Below are 9,584 nucleotides of genomic sequence, written 5' to 3' on the forward strand. Positions count from 1 at the left end.
GGCCTACTGCAGTAGGGGCAGTCTGCAGGAGGGGCAGCTGTGAGCCATTAGCAGCCAACACTCCAAGCATCTGGAGGATAGATTCACCTGGAGGATAGGTTAAGCTGGGTGCTCTGCTTGATAGGGGTCAGGGCAGAACACCAACTGCATCAACTACACATGCTCTCTGCTCTTAGGTCAAGGTTTTATATTAACCTCCAAAAAATGGTGAATGCCTACCACCTTTTCTCTCCCAGGAGTGTTTGCACTGTGTCCTAGGCTGGAGGAAGAGCCATGATGGTGGAGCTAGCTATAGGCATTGCACATGACTGGTGTAGAGAATGCTTTTAGGGAGCGGTTGGGACTGTTCTGGTACCTCCTTTGTTGTCATATTCACATAACATAACTGTGGTCCCAGCAGCAAGTCTGGTGGCTCTGTTGACTGCAAATATTTCCTGGCAAACATCAGTGCAGCGTGATTTGATTTGTGCTTTGTGTATATTTTGAGAGAGCTGATCCTCCAACCCTCCGGCATGCACAAATCCATTACTGACATGCTGAGTTACACCAAGCATAGGTTTCCTGAAGCTAGTCTCTGTGATTCTGGAATCACAGTAGAGATGGCTGCTAGAGTTATGCAGTTGCCTCAATAGTGGAAGTGCAGATTTGATTTTATGCTCCCCCCATTGGAGAAGATGCTAGTGAGATGGCAGAACTTAAGTGAAGTCTCTCACTGAGTTTTTGGTAAGTTCTTAAGCCTTGATGTGATGCAACTTGATACACGATCAAGCCTGGTCATTTTTGTTGATGAGGTTGTAAAACAATTCTGACATTGCAAAGTAGCTCAGAAAATATAAGAGAGGGTTGATCACCTCTGAAGTAAATTCTGGTGGCATTGACAATTCATCTATGTGGATATGATGCCTCAAGCTGCATATCTATCCTCTTATATATTTAGAATGCTTGAAAGTTCTCTTCAGAATTCTCAAGAGATTACATTGTATGATGTAATTCCTAGTTATTATGTCTCCATGGAGAGATAGTAAATGAAGTCTTAGAATACTAATGTTGCTTTTCCCCAAATACAGACTAAAATTTCTCATCATTTGGATTGAGTTCATTGGCCTGGCTTGTTTACCAAGATAAAAGGGAAACATTTTAATTACATATTTGAGAAAATACATCATAGCTTCATAATATCACTAGAACAATTACTTGTCTCCTCTGTCCCTTATGAAACCAAATTAGCATGGAGGAAATGGGTCTCTTGTATTAAAATTTATTTCAAAGTCACTGCTGAAGGCAACTATTAGAGATGGTACACTCAGAGGAAGTGGTATTACCAGTGTTCTGCTAAGATGGGATCAAGTCAAATGTGTCAGGAAAGCAATTAGTATGATTTTTCTTTCTTTAGGCAGTTGGATCAAGGTCAAGAAGAAACCTCTGTTTTTTTGAAATTCTTACATTCTTTCTTTATTTTGGACTTTGGATGCTAAGCATTCACTTGCACAATTTTCTCCTCAAACAACATAAATAGACTAGACATTGGCAAAGTATTGTCACAACACCTAGAAATTATGAGTTCTTTCTCCTCTTTTTGTTTAAAAACTATAAAAGGTGTGCATTTGCTCATTGAAAAAAATTCAAGCAAAACAGAGCTAATATGATAGAAAGTGGAAGTTCTCCCTCCATTCTCTGGCTACCCTTCCCATTCACCGGGATAATCACTAGTATCACTTCAGTGTATATCCTAAGTGTAGAATATATAATGTACTCTATATTATACTATATGTTGTGACTGGGCCAGTCCTTGTGGTTCTTATTATGATTGCAAGACACTCTCAGCAACAACCATCAGGAAACCTTGGGGGATAAAATGTCTATTACTCAAAGGTCCTCAAAATCACATGGGACACCTGGGGGGCCGTACAGCAGGGTCGTGGAGAGAACTCATGGAGCTGGGGTTCTGCTTTTATTGGAGTTGAGGGTGGGGGTTAGCGTTTCAAGGGTTCACTCTTTATTGGTGAATTTAAAAGAGGAGCAGGAATTTGAAGTGTGCGAAGAGAAAAAAGAAGCAGCCCAAATGGCCAGTTATGGAAATCTACCAATATCGCTAAAGGAAAGGGGCTGAGCAGGTGGGGAGGAGACCTGGCTCTCCATCTAGTCCTGTGGCTCGCATTGTGCTTATTCCAGACAGCCCTCTTTGAAGTGGTTGCCTCTTTGATTTTTTTTTTTCAACGTTTATTTATTTTTGGGACAGAGAGAGACAGAGCATGAACGGGGGAGGGGCAGAGAGAGAGGGAGACACAGAATCGGAAACAGGCTCCAGGCTCTGAGCCATCAGCCCAGAGCCTGACGCGGGGCTCGAACTCACGGATCGCGAGATCGTGACCTGGCTGAAGTCGGACGCTTAACTGACTGCGCCACCCAGGCGCCCAGTGGTTGCCTTTTTGAAATGGATGCCTTGAATATCAAAGCTTAAGTCAGGCACCTGCATTATAAAAAAGAGAAACCAACTGTTACTGTTAACCAACAGGTTATACAACAATAATGTATGGTGTATAATATATTATATATAATATATGAATAGCATAACTATATACACACTAAAATTTTTGTATAAAGTCATGTATTTTACACACTCTTGTACCATTTGCTTTTTTCCATTCAAGAACTCCTTAGACAAATGACAAACTGGGAAAAATACTTATGGTTTAGTCACAGAAAATGTGTTAATATCCCTAAACATATTACTCTTCTAAAACTCGGGAAGAAAATACTCCACCGCCATTTAGAAAAATGAGCAAGGAATATGAACTGAAGTTCCATAGAAAAAGAAGTGTTACTAACCGTTAAATACTGAAATAGGCTCAACCTCATTCATTCTAAAGTGGATAAAAATATAAATTTACACTGTGACACTATTTCTCACTTATCAGGTTGACCAAATTCTACAAGTTTGACATATCCTCTGTTGGTAAGCAAGTGAGAAACAGGCATGTTCACACATTGCTGATGGGAATAAAACAATAGACAATCTTAAGGAGAGCAGTTTGGCAACATCTAGTAAAAGTGCATATGCATTTGCCCTTTGACTCTGCATTCATATCTATGAAATTTCATTTCAGTGTTTTGGAAGATACACTGGAAAAAAATACAAATTTATATCTGAGAAAAGGATTTATCGTAACAATAGTCATGAGCAAAAAACTGAAAATAATATAAAATTTTTATCAAAAAAGGAGTGGTTGAATACGTGCACAATGCAGCTGTAAAGGGGAATGAGTAACATCTTCATGTACTGATATATTTGGTGTACATATATATGGACATACGGATCCATGATACAAATTACGGGCATACCAAAACTATGCATATAGGTATGTTGCTTTTTTTTAGGAGTCTCTACGCCCAATATGGGAATCAAACTCACAACCCCAAGATCCAGAGTCGCATGCTCTATCAACTCAGCCAGCCATGCACCCCTAGAGTATATTGCTTTTAATTTTAGGAATCTTAGGAATATATATATATACCAAAACCCATGCCAATGGCAGTCCCCTATTTGAAGAGAGGGATTGTTATGGACTTCATATTTTTTTCCTTTAAAAGTCATATATTGAAATCCTAACCCTTAATGTGATGCTATTAGAAAGTGGACCTTTGAGAGGTGCTTAGGTCATGAGGGGGAGCCTTCATGAATAGGATTAGTGCCCTTATAAAAGAGACCCCAGAGAGCTTCCCTCCAACCACGTGAAGATACTGTGAGAAGATGACCACCTTCAACCAGGAAAAGAGCCCCCGCTAGACACTAATGCTAGAGGCACCTTGATCTTGGACTTCCAGCCAAGTGTGAGAAATAAATGTTTGTTGTTGAGCCACCAGTTTGTGGTATTTTTGTTATAGCAGTCTGAACGGACTAAGACAGAAGAGAATAGAGAGGACCGTGGAAGAAAACTAGACTTCTCGGAATGTATCTTTTTATTTTTTAAATAGTTTTGACTTTGGGAGCATGAGAATGTTTTACATAATTTCAAATAAAAATTAATTAAAAATTCAAAAGGCCATCCTTAAAATAGAGGAAGAAAGGTAGAAAGAAAGAAATTTTATTGTTTTGAAACAAATAGATACAATGGCAAAACAAATATATAATTATAGTAATGTCATTAGCACCCAACAATTTTGTCATAAGAAAGAAGATTCTCTCTGTAAAAAAATTTTTTTAATTAAAAAAATTTAAAAGGGGTGGCTGAGGGTTCAGTCAGTTAAGCATCTGATTCTTGATTTCGGCTCAGGTCATGACTTTAGGGTAAGGGGATCAAACCCCAAGTCGGGCTCTGCTTAAGATTCTCTCTCTCTCTCTCTCTCTCTCTCTCTCTCTCTCTCTCCCTCTCTCTCTCCCTCTGCCTCTCCCCCACTCTCTTTCTCTCAAAAATAAAAAAAGATACAATCATAAAATTAAAAGTATCACTATGAACTCATGATTTATTTTTCTTTGTCAATGTGTACGTTTCCAGAGAAAAGAAACAGAAGTTGTGAACAACTCAGTTTTCTTAGACTCCGTTTTGTAAGTACTACATCATCCTGAAGCTAACTAGAACAACTTGAGAATGTATAATTGATGGTCTGAGGACAGAAAATGCATAAGACATACCAAGAACATCTTGTTACATTAAAAAGTAAGGAAGGGGCCCCTGGGCGGCTCAGTTGATTAAGTGTCTGACTTTGGCTCAGCTCATGATCTTGCGGTTTGTGCATTGGGCTCTGTGCTGACAGCTCAGAGCCTGGAGACTGCTTCGGATTCTGTGCTTCCCTTTCTCTCTGCCCCTCCCCTACTTGTGCTCTATCTCTCTCTGTCTCTCAAAAATAAATAAACGTTAAAAAAAAAATTTTTTTTTTAAAGTAAGGAAGATATCGAGGACTGCTGGGGATTGTGTTACAGGAGAGAATCCGTCTTAAAAGGATGCATTTTAGTCAAAGTGGGGCAGTGTGTATATCAAAAAGAACAGTGATGACAATGGATTGAAATAAGATTCACCTCGATGGATTGATATACAATGGATTCAAGTAGGTTAAAAGTCTAGGGCATCATATTGTGCTGTCACCACTTCCCCGCCACAAAGCCTTATTGGTCATCATTGGAGTTTGCTAAGGCAACAACCCATTTTTCTGAAAGCTGGTATGTAAAGGAATAAGTCAAGTATTCATTGGCTTGTCCTGAAATACTGTATTTCAGGGGATTCAAATAGTTGATAAAAGAAAGGTTTTTGTTTTGTTTTGTTTTGAGAAGAATTTCATTCAATGTGTGAGACAGGAAAAATAAAGTTTAAATGTCACTCTTTGGAATCTCCATTAAAAGGAAAGAGCAGAAGCAAGGAGGTTAATTTAGACGCCAGAGAATGGCCAGATAGAACCAGATAAGAGCCAAAGACAGCAGAACCTGATATTCTGAAAGGGGAAAAAAAAATTGGGGGTTTTGAACTTCCAGGTAATATGGGATAAAAGTACTTTATTGTGTGTTTCTTACTAGCAACAATGAGTAGCCCTGGACCAAAATGAATAAAACAACTATCAGAAGACTCTGGAAGGTAGAAAAAGTAGCCATATTGGGTAAAAATCTCTAGACCCACAGAATGACCTGGCAGTGTGTTCTTGGAACTGTTTTCTTTTGCTTCCCACTTATCTCTCCCTGAGTGCTAGAAAAGCCTGAAAACCAGAACTGCTATTGGGAGAAGACATTAAGAGCCCTAGGATGAGCCCATTCTTTCTAGTGAGATGACCAAGAGAAATATCTATGGAACAGAACCTTTTTGACTTTATCTGCCCTGCTTGAGGTGAAGCAAAGACGTAATGCCTTGTCCCCCATCCCAAGTTTCAGCTTTGGATCCTACCGGGCAGAGTCCCGTGGACTCTCCCCACCCTGCTGCCAGGAGCCCCAAAGGTGTGTTCCTCCCCCTCCCCACGGGCATGGTGGACCCTGTAAGACAAAGCCCAGTTGACTCCACCCTATACCAGCACCTCCCCCTACCTCCCCCCACCACATTCCGCTCAACTTTAATAATTTATCTTTCGTCATGTGAAACATGAAAATTATTCTAAAAGTCAGAGGTATACAAAACAGAACGTTCAGAGAATATTACCCCACTTGCGATTGTATCCTATTTCCATTGTCCCATTTTTCCACCCTCTTTTTACTCAAGTCACCAGTCACATTAGTTTCTGGTTTATTCTTTCACAAATGAGCAAATATGTGTATATTTTCTTGTTTTCCTTTCTTGTGGTTTTTGAGGTCTTTTTGAGTAGAATAGAAGCACACCAATTCAATGGCATTGGCTGTTGATTGGTTAACTGGAAAAGAAAAGAAAAACAATGTTCAGAGACAACAGATATCATATTTGATTAGACACATTGTATTCTAACAATATACTCACAGGAATACATTTACAACTTTTGGTGTAGGGACAAGGCCTTTTTATGAGCATACATCAACTATTTGGAGTTCCAAATTACTTATTTTTTACATAAAGCACTATGATCTGTAAGGTCAATAGAGAGAGAGGTCCATTTGAGAAGTACTCAAAAGTTCACATTCTTGGTTCAATTTATCAAGCTCACAATTCCCCGCCTTTCCACCAATTTACACTTTCATTTTATTATTGGCTTATGTTTTTATTTTGGTTCAGTTTTGGGGGAAGACTTTTTCTGGGTTCCTGACCTGAAGGTTTATAACTTAGGCTGGGCTCCCCAGCCGCAGAGCGTGAGGTGGCAATTCTTGTAAAGCTAGTTTGTTACAGAAGTGTTCACAAGAGCCTGCAGGGAGCAAGGTAGCAGGGAGGGAATGGGAGAGGTCTAAGTTCACCCAGCCTGATTCTCTGGGGAGCTCTGTAGCATAAATCAAGCAGGAATTGCACCATGGTCTGTCCTAACTTGTGACAAGGACGCAGGAACTTTGTGTCCCAACGTTACAGTGCAGTCCCTCCTTCTCTGTGGTTTCGCTTTCCAAGATTTCAGGTACCTGTGGTCAACCTTGGTTTAGAGGCAGATGGTCATCCTCTGACAAATGATCAGAAGGTTAATAGAAGCCTAACGCTATGTCACAATGCCTACGTCATTTACCTCACTGCATCTTATCAGGTAGGCATTTTATCATCTCACATCGTCACAAGAAGAAGGGTGAGTACAGTACAAGAAGACATTTTGAGTGAGAGAGACCATATTCACATAACTTTTATTATAGTATATTATTATGATTATTCTGAGTTATTGTGAATCTCCTACTGTGCCTAATTTACAAATTAAACCTTATCATAGGTGTGTACATATAGAAATAATATAGTATGTATAGGGTTCAGTACTCACCACGGCTTTAGGCATTCACTGGGGGTCTTGGAACGCATACCCCACAAATAAGGGAGGATTACTATAGTCAGCCATTGGCCCCAATGGAGCCAGTGGGAGCTGGGACATACCTTCAGGCACCCGTGGGTGGGGAAATCATCTAAGGGGAGCCCACTGCAGACCCGTGCAGGGGTAGGTCATTAGCAGGAGCACATGCCACAGCTGATAGAGGGTCCCTGAGGATCTGGGCAGGGAACCCACAGATTCTGCTGCAATTAGTTTATGCATTCCAGTCCTTGAACAATAAAGGCATTTAAAACTCTCCCCTGGCTGAGAACCGCTGGGATAAATAAAATATATTATTTAAAGAAAAACACTATGAGATTTTTCTGTTTATTTTTAACTGCCTCCCTTAGGTTTTGAAATTTGGTATTTTCATTTTTGTTACATTCTGAATGCTTCAGCACTTCCTGTAAGACAGACATTCGGTGAAACGCTTTATCTCCGTGATCTCATGTAACCCTCATAGTAGGTCTCCAGGTAAATACTATTCTCATTTGCATTCCTCATTTGAGAACACTGAGGCAGGCAGGGTGTTGGAGCCTGGATCCGATGAATTCAGGCATTCTGATTTCAGAGTCTTCCTCTCTCTCAACCTTGACCGCAGGACTTGCCCTCAGGTTCTCCTTGCAGGTGTTCTTTGTCTTAGTCCAATCTTAATGCCTGTATTTTGGGTTCTCTTTGTGGGGACTTGTCATCAGTTTGATTGCATCCGTTTGAGAAATCTCTTTGAGAAATCTTTCTTTGTTTTGGTTTGCTGGTGAAGCCCTCTCTAACTCAGCTTTAATTTAGCCTCTGTTGTGTTTTACTTCAGTCACATCAGTGGGATATCGATTTCAAAGAGAGGTGAAAGCTTGTGATCTGTCAGCTCTCCAGAACTGGAAGTTACCCTATTTTTCCCCCCAAAAATATCTGAATTAAATGCTGTCTTTAGGTTTTGGTGGGACTGGACATTATGCAGAAAACTTTCTCCTTGTGTGCTGTTTTGAAACCTATTTTCAGGGGCGCCTGGGTGGCGCAGTCGGTTAAGCGTCCGACTTCAGCCAGGTCACGATCTCGCGGTCCGTGAGTTCGAGCCCCGCGTCGGGCTCTGGGCTGATGGCTCAGAGCCTGGAGCCTGTTTCCGATTCTGTGTCTCCCTCTCTCTCTGCCCCTCCCCCGTTCATGCTCTGTCTCTCTCTGTCCCAAAAATAAATAAACGTTGAAAAAAAAAAAAATTAAAAAAAAAAAAAAAAAAGAAACCTATTTTCACCAAAGTTTTTATTCAATTCCCAAAAGGTTTACATTTGATTGCTAATTTCTTATTATTGGTCCCAACTTCCAAAAGTCTGTAGTTTGGTTTCTGTCTTGTCAACACTCATCTCAAAACCAAAACTCATCTTTGAAGTAATTAGGAATCTAGAAAACAACTTTTATGCCCTAATTGGACACATTCTAGAAAGCAGCACGTTATGGAAAGTGGCAAATCTTTCTGCATTGTGAAGAACAAGCCCTTAATTTAATTGTTTACAAATCTTTTGGTCAATCAAGATTATCCCTGTTAGTGCTGTTGCTGTTTAACAACAACAGAGATAGTGATAGTGATTCCTACTTACAAAACACAAACTAAATATAACAGAAAAGAATCTCTTTCTTCGCCTATATCTGCACTTTTCTATTTTAACAGGTTTACTTGATCATGAATCCATTACATTTTTTTTTTCAATCTCCAATCTTGTTAAGAATTTTTAAGCACTATGCATTCCCAAAAGTATTGGCTTAAATTTATATTGCCCATCTTTTCCCATGGGGACAGCTTTCATATAAAAGAAGATCTTGTCCTTTATCCTGCCATCATTTTGTGGCAATACTTGATTTTATGAAGTGCTCTATTACTGTTAGATTTGGCTAAAAAGATTTTGATAAATAAAGAGGATTTCTCGGGGCGCCTGGGTGGCTCAGTCGCTTAAGCACCCGACTTCAGCTCAGGTCATGATCTCGGGTTGGTTTGTGAGTTGGAGCCCCACATCGGGCTCTATGCTGACAGCTCAGAGCCTGGAGCCTGCTTCGGATTCTGTGCCTCCCTCTCTCTCTTCCCCTCCCTTGCTTGCTCTCTGTCTCTGTCTCTGTCTCTCTCTCTCTCTTGAAAATAAATAAACATTAAAAAAATTCTTTTAAATAAAAAAAAATCAAGAGAATTTCTCTTAAGCTCTTAAATGATTTAGAGA

The 9,584-nt window shown here is 40.0% G+C and overlaps 1 long non-coding RNA gene across 2 annotated transcripts; it reads right to left on the bottom strand.

Annotated features, from left to right (window-relative positions):
- Positions 1-2,429: 2,429 nt before the first annotated feature.
- On the bottom strand, positions 2,430-9,384 carry LOC123578737. Of its 2 annotated transcripts, XR_006702491.1 has the most exons (4): positions 8,620-9,384; positions 7,449-8,369; positions 6,120-6,327; positions 2,430-2,470 (listed from the first exon to the last, which is right to left on the bottom strand). It is a non-coding gene; the product is annotated as an uncharacterized LOC123578737 (long non-coding RNA). The 2 variants fall into 2 exon arrangements; XR_006702492.1 differs by lacking the exons at positions 2,430-2,470; positions 6,120-6,327 and having other exon boundaries at positions 6,369-8,369; positions 8,620-8,733.
- Between the last annotated feature and the right edge of the window lie 200 nt (positions 9,385-9,584).

Source organism: Leopardus geoffroyi, chromosome A1 (genome assembly GCF_018350155.1).
Source record: "Leopardus geoffroyi isolate Oge1 chromosome A1, O.geoffroyi_Oge1_pat1.0, whole genome shotgun sequence".
NCBI classification, from domain to species: Eukaryota; Metazoa; Chordata; class Mammalia; order Carnivora; family Felidae; genus Leopardus; species Leopardus geoffroyi.